The sequence below is a fragment of the Colius striatus genome, chromosome 7, assembly GCF_028858725.1.
Source record: "Colius striatus isolate bColStr4 chromosome 7, bColStr4.1.hap1, whole genome shotgun sequence".
Lineage (NCBI taxonomy): Eukaryota > Metazoa > Chordata > Aves > Coliiformes > Coliidae > Colius > Colius striatus.
Genome location: NC_084765.1, coordinates 12,501,045 through 12,513,306, shown reverse-complemented (window position 1 = coordinate 12,513,306; position 12,262 = coordinate 12,501,045).

Sequence of the window (12,262 nt, the reverse complement as noted above, 5' to 3'; positions counted from 1 at the left end):
GCAGAAAGTCTTGCTGCTGAAGTTACCTGTTACACTTAGTACTACTTTTTACCAGCTAACTTTGGTCTGTTCTTAGAAGCATTAGGTTCACTTTTCATTCCAAGCCTTTTCTTAGGCCTAGGTACGAGAAAAAAATAATTTGGCCAAAGTGAAAAATGGGGCAAATCTGTCAACAGGTAAAACTTTGTACTGATGCAGCTGTACAATTCAGACATTTTAGTACATAAAAATCATAAAATCAATAGAAGTCTGCTGGCAGTAGATAGTTATTAAGCTATTAGCCATCAAAACCATTTATTAAGCTATTAGCCATCAAAGCCATGCTGTATCCAATGGTACCAAATTCTGCATTACTGCACTCCAGTGTGGGCATCTGTTACAGACAACCCTGTACAGCTGCTAAGGCTGTGTCTTTTGTTAAGTATTCGAGATTTGAAATATATGACTTCCAAAGCTATGCTGTGTTTATTTTACTGTTTTTTTTACATGCCTCACGCTTGTTACATACAGTAAGAAAAAGATCTTAGGTAAGCAAGGCTGTTGCCACAAGTTTGCCAGAGCGGAGGAAAAAAAAACTTGAAAGTAGCTTCTGAAGGCTTTGATTACCTTGTACACTTCTGTGAGCATCAAATACAGTCATGCAATGTGCAGGTCATAGTAAGGTATATTTCAGATATAAACAGTAGATATTGTTGACACTAAGTGTTATGGCAACGTGATTTTTAAAGCCATTACCTGCTACAATGAGAGGTATCCAGCTCTTGCAGATGTTAGAGATGGTAAATCAGTAAGATACTGCAACATGGTTTTACAGAGTCACCTGTTTTGTTTTGCGTGTTTTGGAATGTGTTTTTGGTTCTGCTGTTATTTTGCTTTTTTTATTGAAAGCTCCAACTCATGCATCACGTGATACCAGCAGGAACTGAAGCTCTGTATATGCAGGTCTGCCTTGATAATGAAGACATGTGTCTCTAATCTCATAGTGGTCTTTTTGCCTTCTGTGAAGTTATGCCAGATACACAAGGATAGAGTAGGGCTAGTCAGATTGTGATCTTAGTTGCTTCATACTTCATAATTGGGGGATGATGATGAGAGAAAAGCATAAGAGTGTGGTGTGTGTGCTCCTGTGTGAAATTCCATGGATATTGGTATGTTGTTTGGGGGTGCGTGGGAGCAAATTTTATTCTCCAATCACTTTAAGCCAAACCTAGAGAGAAGGAAGTTGTAGGAGCCCAGTGAATCATTTCTTATCTTCACAAAGATGTGGATTAGTAGGACATTTAACAGGGGTTGTGTCATACCTGTGTGTATACTGACTGATGTGAATGCAATAGAATTGCTGAATTTGCCAAGGAAAATACATTTTTGGAGAAGAATGACTTTCAGTATCTGTTACCCAAGCCCTATTTCAGTCACAGTCTGCCATCCTTGTTAGAGGACAGGAAAACATCCTGGCCTGAGCAGGTACCACTTTCATGTGACTTAACTGGGAGGGGCATGTAATTTAACTTTTGCTATTGGAACTTATGCAAGGACATGAAAACACCTGTTCAGCAAAAGCCACCATGACTTTGGATTCATTTTCTACTTGCCATGCTTTTAAATAACTCTCCTGCAGACCTGGTCTTGTACAGATAATTCCATTGATGCGTGCATTTCTTCAGTGGCCTGAGCACTAAAAAAAAAGTTAGGTACATGTTTCATGTCTATACTGCAGAGCTGAAATTCTGTCCTTTCATATATATCCTAATGTGTTTTGGCTCAGCTTTTCTTCAGTACCTCAAGAGTATAGGCTCATTTTGGCTCAGAGCATCTCTTTTCAAAATAGGTTTTTGTGTCCTAAGGAGGGGCTGACTGGTGTTCACCAACAGGATTCTTAGGTTGTGTTATTTGAGAATGCTGCTTCCCTGGTCTTCAGGCACTCCTTGACAGGCCTGTGAATGAGTTAAAATGCTTGTGTCAGCTACCACAACTACTTGTAGGGAAAGGAAACAGGAGGAAAATTCATATATGATTGTGGTGGCTTTCACGAGGATTTGCAATCATGAGCAAAGAGGAGAGCTGAGAACCACAGACGCACCACTGATCACTTTATCAATTGCCATTCTAAGAAAAATGGGAACTCTTTAATTGTTTGGTCAACATCAGTGGGATGCAAAACATTTTGTAGATTAACAGAGCACTGTTCTCTGTACATGAAGGAAAATCTTACACAGACTATACTACTTTAGGATCCACTAACAGCTTATTCATTGCAGCAAAATTTAGTTAAAGGTAGTGTATAGCTGTGGCTATGCTGTATTGTTCAAAACTTTGTACAAGGAGGTTACTCTTCTGTTTTCTGCATAGCAGTATACTTGGGTAAGGTGGTGCTATTCCACAGCTCCGATTTCAGAAACTTGGATAAGAACAGGAATAAATTCCCAGTAGGAGTCACTGGAGCAAAAAAACTCACTGCTTTTCCATTGAAAGTTTTAGAAAGTTATTGCATGATGCAGTGCTGGCATGGCAGGCAGACAGTTTCTCCTTTGCCTGTGCTTCTAACGTAGAGCTGCTAAGAGCTGTTCCTTCATTTAAGGATTTATATTTGTGTCCTACTTAAATGATAACATGAGAAACAGGAATGTTTTTTGGATGAGCTGCATGATGTAGGCAACCCTGTTATCTAGGAAAGGAAGGGGTTATCTCAAGAAAATATGAAGGTCTATAATGTAAGTAAAAAATGAAATCAGCCTGTGGGGGAACACAGTTTGTATACTGACCTTTGGAAAGATTTGTAAGTGGTTTCTGTAGAGGCAGCTTTATGCAACTCAGGAACGAGAGCCTCACGTGAGAGGTGTTTGCTCTGTAACGTGCACCTTTTGGCACAGACCTGCAGCTGGAGTGTAAAGACCCGGAGAATGTAAAGACCCAGCCAGTTAATCCACGTTTTGGGTAATCTACATAGTAATATCTATCGATTAGCTGCACCTGATCACGAAGCTATTTTATGAAGTTGCTAAGGTTTTCCTGGGATACGACACCAGGGGGTGCTGCCTCTCAACTGATGAGAAATCTTTATGATCGGGTTTTTTAAAAAGTGTTGCGAGCAAGAAAGTAAAGGATGTGCTGCAGGTTTCGTCACAAAAGCAATACAGGGTAATTTTGGCCTACTCTTGGGGTCACTTTCAGTTGTTTTTTGTATATTTTCTGGTTGCCTAGCTATGTATAAGCAGCACACAGTTATGCCGCCAGCTCAGATTACTAATACAGTACATCTGTTTGAACGCTGCCTTTTCTCTAGAGATTTGACTTTCCTGAAGCATAATGAGATGGATCTGGCTGTATACAGCTGGCCCAGAGAGGATCTCCTGTTTGAAAGACATTATAATCAGTTCATTAAGAACAGGATATAGGTGAAATACAGGCAATTCTAACTGTGGCTTTGCATGTACGTTTGTAATACTAATCTAGGCAATTTCTTGTTTGAGCAAAGCCATAAATCTCCATCTTATTTCACTACTTATTTCTCCTGATTTTTTTTTCTGTATTCTGTAGCTTGTAACTTTAACCTTTTCTAAATGCCGTGTATCATTTTTTATTGCGTCAGTGCAGTATATCATCAGGATGATCCCAAAGTGCCAAGAATAGAAAGGAATTGATAGCAACAATGTGATTTCTTTTGTTTCGAAAGATGGGCATAATTCTTGCAACTATACATTGTAGATATTTTATAGTTGAGTTACAAGAATTTGGATGTTGCTGAAAACAGTTATTTTGCATAGGTGTAAAATCATCAGTTTCTGTGGCTTGCAAGTCACTACTTTGCTCTTTCTTTCACTGGAATTTCATTTAGTGAAAGCAGAACAAACTAAGCCTCCTCTTATCCTGGTCCCAACACAAGAGCAGAGTCAGTGGGCCTCACTGTTCCTACATCTTATTCACGATGTTTTTGAGGTTTGACATTTATTTTTCCTGCAGTATCTGATCAAAGGTTTAGTATTTTCCAACAGCTGGTCACATTAGCATCTTCTAATAAAAAAAATATATTTTCAGAGTCTTAAAATAGCATAAAGAGTTGTAAAAATTTTGTCATGGTTCTGACTGTAATTATTTCTGGAGTTTGGAAATGTCATCTAACCTTTATACTTAGTAAGGTTAGGAAACCGTTTTCTTCTACAGAAGTGGCCATTTGAATTTCAAAACGCAGCTGTGAGTTTTTAACCTGATCTTTTAGAATAACTGCTGTCAGTCACATTCAGAAAAAAGAATAAAGAATGATCCGTGTCCTTAAGCTATACGTTACATGAGAATATGAGAATAGTATAAACTTCACTCTAGATGAGCTTCCCTGTGGCTTTTACTTCTTTTTCTTCCTTGATTTTAAATATTTGTTACTGACAACTGTAGATCTCATGTACTGTCCAAAACTAACATGGCATGATGCATAGGCATCCCCGCTTTTAATTGCTTTTCCAACAAAATTCTGTCACTCTTTCCAATAGCTATGGAATTCAGCGGTGCTAGTGAACCAATTTCCTCAGCTGTGCCTACTGAAACACATGAAAGGGTTGTTCACATGCAGAAGCATACACCATTTTGCAGTAAGTTCTTTTTTGAGGCCAGGAATAGTAAGTGGATGGTGCAGGCATGCATATGCCCCTTCTCTGGAGGGTGGCATTGCCCCTTCAGGGGTGTCCCAGTGTACTCTCTTTTTTACTTATAAAGCAGAAAAATGAGACCTGTTGGCACAATGAAAACGCACTGAGTTTGTCTGCTTTAATAATTAAGTGTATAGTTTTAGGTGTGAATCTGCTTTCTGTCCTTAGCTGTAGTCTTGTGGCATGCACTTAGAGCAATTTTCCTCTTGGTGGACCTGGGCTGAAGTTGTGAACCGGAGCACTGTCTTGGTGCCACGCTTGCAATGTGGCTGTGGAGACCTCCAGCCATTAGGTCCCTGTGTGAGTGAGGTGCTCCTGGAACCGGGGTCTGGTGCCAGCTTCATTCCTAGTTCAGACTGAGCCTGGATGTGCAGTACCAGAATGGCAACAGGTCAGACCAAAAGATTCACTTTATTATTTCTGTTATTCCTACCTCATTCAATGATTGCTGGCAGAGAAGCAGCTGCCTGTTACAGGCATTGCTCCATGCTCTGAGGTCTTTGATGCTGTTCCTGTGCCTGTCGGTAGGAGGCCACTCTACAAGATGGGATGTCTTGTCACATAGACCGGATGTACAGTTCTTTGTACCAAATGGGAGTTCTACTCCAGGTCTCAGGTCTGAAGCAACATTTTTGCTTGTTTGCCATATTCTAATATGAAAAAACTGCAACTTAAAACGGTCCACTTAATTTATTGTGTGTTATTCAGAGATCTGATTCCAGCCTGGAAGTCCAAGTGTCCCAGTTTATTTGGTTAGTTTAGCTCATCTTGTTACTATGTAGGAAGTGACGGTGTTCAGTGTCTCCTTACAATTAGATCCATATTGACATGTGTTATTTTCCTAAGGAGAAAGAGTGAATTGTTTTTCCACAGGAGCTATGGTTCTTTGAAATGTTGTTGACCTCAAGGATCCTGTAGCTCATCCATCATCCATATTTGAGCTAGGTGGAGAAGAAAAGGACACTTGAATTTGTAACGAGTGGCACTTGCAGCAGAGCACAAATTGCTGACTGGTTCAGACTATCTGCAGGATCCTACGTGTGTTCCTGGGGAAGGTCATGCTGACTGTACCAGCTCCTAAACCTCCTGTTTCTATAAATCCAGCCCTCCTCAGTTTACTGATTTGCATTCAGAGAGGCGTTTACCTGCTCAGATAGCACCTGCCCACCAGTACAAAACCCATTATAGGAGTGTTCTGGTTTTCTAGTTTATCTGACATAGACTTGGTAGAGGTTGTCTCAGAAGAGCAATTGCACCCTAAGTATGGCAGCTGGCTCCCTGTGCCAGTCTGTACTGTCCCATGATCCAGCGGCTGCATTCGAAATGTCTGACATACAGAGACCAAGCAGGTGATTGACAAAACCCAACTTTTGTTACTGATAGTTTACCTAGATGATGTAAATGTTTCCATCACAGAAAACAGATTTGCCTTTTTCTTAGATTAGCAGGAATTGCCTTGAATTCCTGTATGATTTTTGTGTAATGCTGTATCAAACTTTCTTTTATAATGGTGCAAGAAAATAAGCTATTACAACCTTCAACTGTTTGACCTGGCCATACTTCCGTGCTTGTATTTTAAAGCATGTTACGCTACGTTAATGCATCTTTAACAAGAGATATAATTACTCCAGGGTTTGTATTCCTATTCTGTAAGTAAGAACAGGTGTTTTTTTCCTACGCCTGTTCTCACTTCCACTTCAGGCACACAAGTTCAGCAGTGATACTATATCCAACCTTAATAAATGTGAACGTTGCCTTAGAAACACTGTCACTTTGAGAGAGGTATGGAATGCCGAAGAAACCTGTTCTCGCAGCATGCAGATGCTAAAAGCAGATGAAGACATTTATCAGTTAATCAGTTAAGCTTATTATTTATGGAAAATACGGATCATGGGAGACTGGAATGCATTTGTTAATTAAGTGAAAAATCAGGAAGTGTGTGTGTTCCAGCTAATTCCTCATGTGTTACTGTAGAGCATGACGATACAAGCCCTAACATATACTTGTATTTCTGGATGCGCAAAGTAGTCTCTGGCTTCCCAAGTGATATATATTAAAGCACATAAATAATAGAGCTGCAAATCTTGTTTAACCTTTGCTTTTTTGTTATCAATGTATTTTTCATTACCAGTTTTCTTGGAAATTAATGGGTTTTGTAGTTGGGGCAACCACATTTTTCTAAAGCTCGCAACTAATTTTCGTAGCAATATTTAATATATGGGAGGAGGTCTTGAGAATGAAAGAAAGTTCTGCCTTTTTTCTCACGTGCCCAGGAAAATCACCTTAGAGCCTCACTCTCGTAGCTGTGCGCTGGAAAGATGCTGCCACCTTTGCAAAGTGTTTGGTGAAAGGTTCTGTACAGAAGCTCAGTTGCTGTTCTGCTGAAAACCTAGTCATCAGGCCTCACCATCTTCCTAGTCAATAAATGGACAAGTAACTGAGCTGACTCGAGTTTCAGAGGAAGATCTGAGTGAGTGCACCAAGACAGAGCTGGGAGCTGAGTGGCCGTGCACATGCTGCAAAGGAGTGCTAGTAAGCAGCTAACTGTCAGAAGAGCAGACACTGCCAGCCCTATCCCATGATTTACACGTTGCCAAGGTTTAATATGAAGACAGTAAGCTCTCAGCAAAGCAAGACTAGTTTTTGATGTGCACAAAAGCTAATAAACAGTTGTATACCTGGAGTGTCGTTTGGTAGTAGCAGGACTAATCTGCAAGAGGGACAGCCCAAGTGTATTTCAGATAATCTTTCCCATCGGCCAAGCAAAAGGAATTGATGAATAATTGAAAGATGGGGTTAGCAAGCTTATCCTGCTGCTTCCACACAGCCTTATGCAATACCTTGTTATAGTGAAAGCATATTTTCTAGATCTGTTTTCCAATATGTCTTGTCTTTAACAGATACAGGCACAGCTGCTTTTGGAGGACAAAAGCAATAGTCCTTCTGTCATCTTCTGGGCACTAGTTTTGGAAGCCTCTTTTTTAGTAGGATGTTAAATCATGTGCATGTCCCTGGATGCAGAAGGCCAAATTCCACTTCTAGAGGAATGGATCAAATGAAGGACTTCTGATCCTCCTGCAGCATTGTGCCACCACCTCGTCCAAGGGAGCCTGGGCACAGGATGAGCAGGTGCTTGGAGCCCAGGTGCAGAAGGGCACAGGAGAGCAATTCCCTGGAAAGGGGCCCTCAGCTCCCCAATCCTTCTTTTCCCTCGTAAGTCATAGAGATTGCCAATGAAGATTCAAAGCTTTGGGGTTTCTTGGGTTTGGGGTTTTTTTAACTGTTTTTATATATGTTGTATTCCTGTAGCTGGAATTAATTCTGATGATTATGCCTGGGTGAAAGATCCCAGTCTCTCTGAAATTCCATTAAACCTTGGCTTTCAAAACTTAAGTGGCTACTTAGATAAATGGGTCTCGTGTTAGTTCTGTCCATGCAGAATTTGAGTTATGGAATGAAAACAGCATTTGAGCTTGAGAATAACTGATGATTACTTCTGTCCTGCAGTTTGTATCCAAGGAAGTATAACCTCATGCACAGTTACACTGCCATGTAACTGGTGCAGTAACTGAGTGTTAATTCAAGTTTCTTCAGGGCTAGATTTGGGACCAGTACATCACATCATTGACATGGCAGACAAGGAAGGTTATCATTTGCTAGAGACTGATCGTGAAGTGGCAAGGAAGCTTACTGGTATCCCAGTCAAAGTCAGCTTAGAGCTTCTTAGAATTGTAAGCAGGACAGAATCTGGAATCGTGGAGCACAGGAGGAGGGGGGCTGGCTGGGGCTGGACTGGAGCTCCCAGCAAGAGAAGGACAAGGAGGAATTGATCTGAGGGCAATGGGAGGGTTGTAAATAGTTTTCCCTCTAATGCATTCGTTATAATGTCTACAGGCCGAGTACTACCCATGGTTGTAATAGCAGTTCCAACTGGCTGTATTAATGCTGAGGCCTTAGCCAATAACCTTAGAATCAACCTGTACTACCACTTGCAAATGTGTTAAAGAGGGTTAATGCAGGGTTGAATTGTAAACGAAGATGTTTGATATGTTTTGGGAGTGTGTCTCAGGAGAGTTGATCTGGAAAGCCTGTTTCTAGATGTGAACATTGCAGCCCTCATCCAAAGGGGATTAGGGGTCTCTGCCAAGGACTGTGTTGTACTTTGAAACCCAGGTACTATGTGCTTACTTCCACAAATGTTCACAACTGTGCATAGTGTAGTACTATGTAACTGTTTTTTCCATCAGAAAAAACCCAGGGAGTTGCACTTCCCTGTGCTCACCCAGACCTACATACTCTCTGAGCACCTGAAAGTTTTTGAAAGGATCTATTATTCTAAATTCCTTGAAACTTCCTGAAAATTAAAAATCAATCAATTTTCTCAATCTCTGTCAAGCCAATAATCTTATGGAAGTACTTTTTTGTGCCCTAAGTGGGAGACTGACAAGAGACAAATGATGTCATTTGCAGTGGCAGACTCATTCTCTGCCTGACCTCACCCCAATGGCATTTTCAAAGTGTGGGTGCATTATTTTTTTCAGGTGAATCATTCCAAATTACTATTTGTCTGAAAGACTTTATCAAAAACTAATGGGATTTTACAAAATAAATGACTTTGCAGTTCTTCATCTAGCAGATTGCTGAGAGATTAAATGTTTCTCTGAGATATTTATTACCTTCTGTTGGGAGCTCTAAAAGGCATGTGCTCTAAAGTTTTCAAAAGGAAGTCTTACCCTCTTTAGTTATCACTGGAGGGGTATTTAATGCACAATGAGAGTGCTAGCCATCCAGTGGTTTGTTGCTTGTAGTACTTACTGTTCATATCAACAGAAGGCTACTTTTAATGAACTAGTAACTGTTTGAATAAACTACTTCCTAAATAATTGACCTTTTCTAACAGTTCAGAGCACTGGTGGATGCCTAGTCCCTGAGGGTAAGGAAGCAGGGTTCTCAGGTAGTTGCTCAGCAGTGGTCTTTGAAGAAAATGGCAGCTATAATGCTTATCCTTCTCTTGTGTTCTATCAGGCGGTTGAAGTACGCCATCAAGTTTTGATACCAGATGTAGTTATTCCCTAGAAGCAAGTGTATATTTAATCCTGCAAGGTAGGAGTGTGAAGTAGGCAGGATAGAGTTCACACGTATGGAATATTGCATTCTTTAATGATGCTGGAGCAGGCTAAAGCTTATTTTCTGATTTTGTATCTACATGTCAAAGCATGAGCACAAATCCAAGTCTTTGTTTGTACAGAACAGTCACAGGTGCGAATGTGCAACCGCAATTTAATTAGTGCAAACTATGTCAGCAAAGGAGAACTTGCCTTTCCCAAAAGGTACCCCTCAAACTGTGCTTTAGCCAGAACACTGTGTTAACTAGATGAGTTTTTCCCACCATAAAATTACGTTTTGAACCTTATCTAGGTTGTCAGATAAGCTTTATGGAGACAGGGATAGTATGTATGTAACATGTGCTAGGCATGTTTGGACCATGACGTGCCATGCTGTCAGCTATGACTAGGTTATCTGAGTGATACCAGAAGTCAAAATGATTTTTGCCTTCTCTTTACTTAGTGTTGTGTGTATTCTCATTCACCAAGGAGCAAAGGATTGTACGAAAAAAACAAGAGAAGATTATGTGTAGGAAGGGAAATTCTTTCTAACTTTCTGTGAGTTTCCATAGTCACCTGTCATAGTGGTTTGATTATACTTTTTTTTTTTTTTTAAATAATACTTGACAGACCCAGATCAACAGCAGATGAAAAAAGGAGAGCACAGTATCACTGAGAGGTGATTTTAATTTTGATGGTCAACAGAAAGACAGTTCAGCGGTGCAAGGGAAAAACAGATGGAAGCAGGAACTCTAAAATCAGATGAGGTTAAGACTTGATGATGGAGTGACGTGTCTTTACATTATATTTTAAAGAGCAAGTATTTTTAAAATAGTCTTTTTGTCCATCATTCTGCAGATTTGGAGAGTTTGGGGATTTTTCAGAAGATGATTGTCTCTAATGAAGTGTTTTATGGTGAAGACCATTGCTGGCATAAAACTATTGGCTCCTTCTGCCTGAAGTTTCTACATCTCAATCCTGTATACATTCATTAACTCTAACTTCCTCTTTTCTTAGTGATCTTATTCATTAATGAATACTATGGGTTCCTTTATTGCATCTTCTTCATCCTGGATCATTATAGGGTCACTAAATGTAGTTCTTCCCTAAGGGTATATACTAGCTGTTCCTGCTCATTTCACAACATTGTAATTATGGGGAAACCAGAGGTTGCAAATTATGAGAACAATTTAGTTTAATTTAGATTCAGTGTCAGCTGTAGGGGAAAATCCATTTATGTGCCCACATTGTTGCTTTATTTTTTGCCTCGTTTTTAATAGAAAGAGACTTGTATGATCCCATGCTTCATACAAGGTAAGAATCCCGTGGCAGTGTTCCTTTTTCATAGCCAGTTGGATTTGAGAGATTAGTACATTTTAAATGAAAATATTCTTATTTCACCAGGCCAATGCACCTGAAGTCCTGAACAGCAGCAACAGCAGCAGCTCTGGAGTCTCGAATGCAATGGCTGGTTCCCTCGAGGCCTGTGCCGTGCAAAGGCCACTGTCTGTGTGTACGAAAGAGATGGAGGAGAGTGCTGCTGCTCCAGGCCTCTGCCTCTTAGTTTTCCCTCTCCTGTGCTTTGAGCTGAGCCAGGTCATGGCATAGGGCTGGCTGCTGCCAAAACAACTTTTGTTTCTCTCTTTTGCTGTGTGTACTGTTGCTAGAAACAGCAGCTTCAAAAAGACAACTGACTCCTCTGGTTTTTTGGAACAACTACTTCTTTTCTAAGTGCACTGGTATGGAATCAGTTTCCCATCAATGACAGCTAAGAACAGGCTGTCCATGTTTTCCCTTTCTAATCGTGCAAAGCCAGGGGCAGTACACCTTACTTTACATACACGCTGTCCATTACAACACACGTCCTTGTGCTGCTTATATTCCCCTGGCTGTCCCTAGGAACAGATAGTTGTGCTCTTGAGAGGGATGGTTACCAGCAGATGCAGGCACTCTGATTCTGCGAGAGATAAAGAGAAGGGGAAATACACATCTTTCACTGGTCAGCAGCAGAAATAATCCATTCTGTGTTTAGTATTACACTTATCTCACTGGTGTAGTTGGCATTTAAACCCAAAGATGACAGATATTTTATGGTACTTTTGATAAGAGACAAGGCAGGTACAGAGTACAGATTTCCACTCAGTGCTACTGTTGAACCTCAGTTGTCTCTGCCCACAGCACATCCATTAATCCAGTCTTTAGACTCTGGTCAGCAGCAAACAGCTGCTGCGCAAGTGCTGTGAAACAAATCCCTGAAGTGTCTGAGGGCTCTAAGTCTGCTTCACCTCTACCCATGCATCAAATATGAACTCATGTCTCCAGTGACTTAACTTTCTGCACCACCAGTCTCCAGCCTGCTCTGTAATGCATTTATTTCTTCATGGATCACAGGGGAGCTTCTCAGGCTTTTAATCTGTACCTTATTGTTTAAAGATTCATTTGTTTCACAAGACTACTGCCAATGCTGATCACAGGCCAGAATCCATGGACAACTGGAAGAGCAGTTCTCCAACTGGG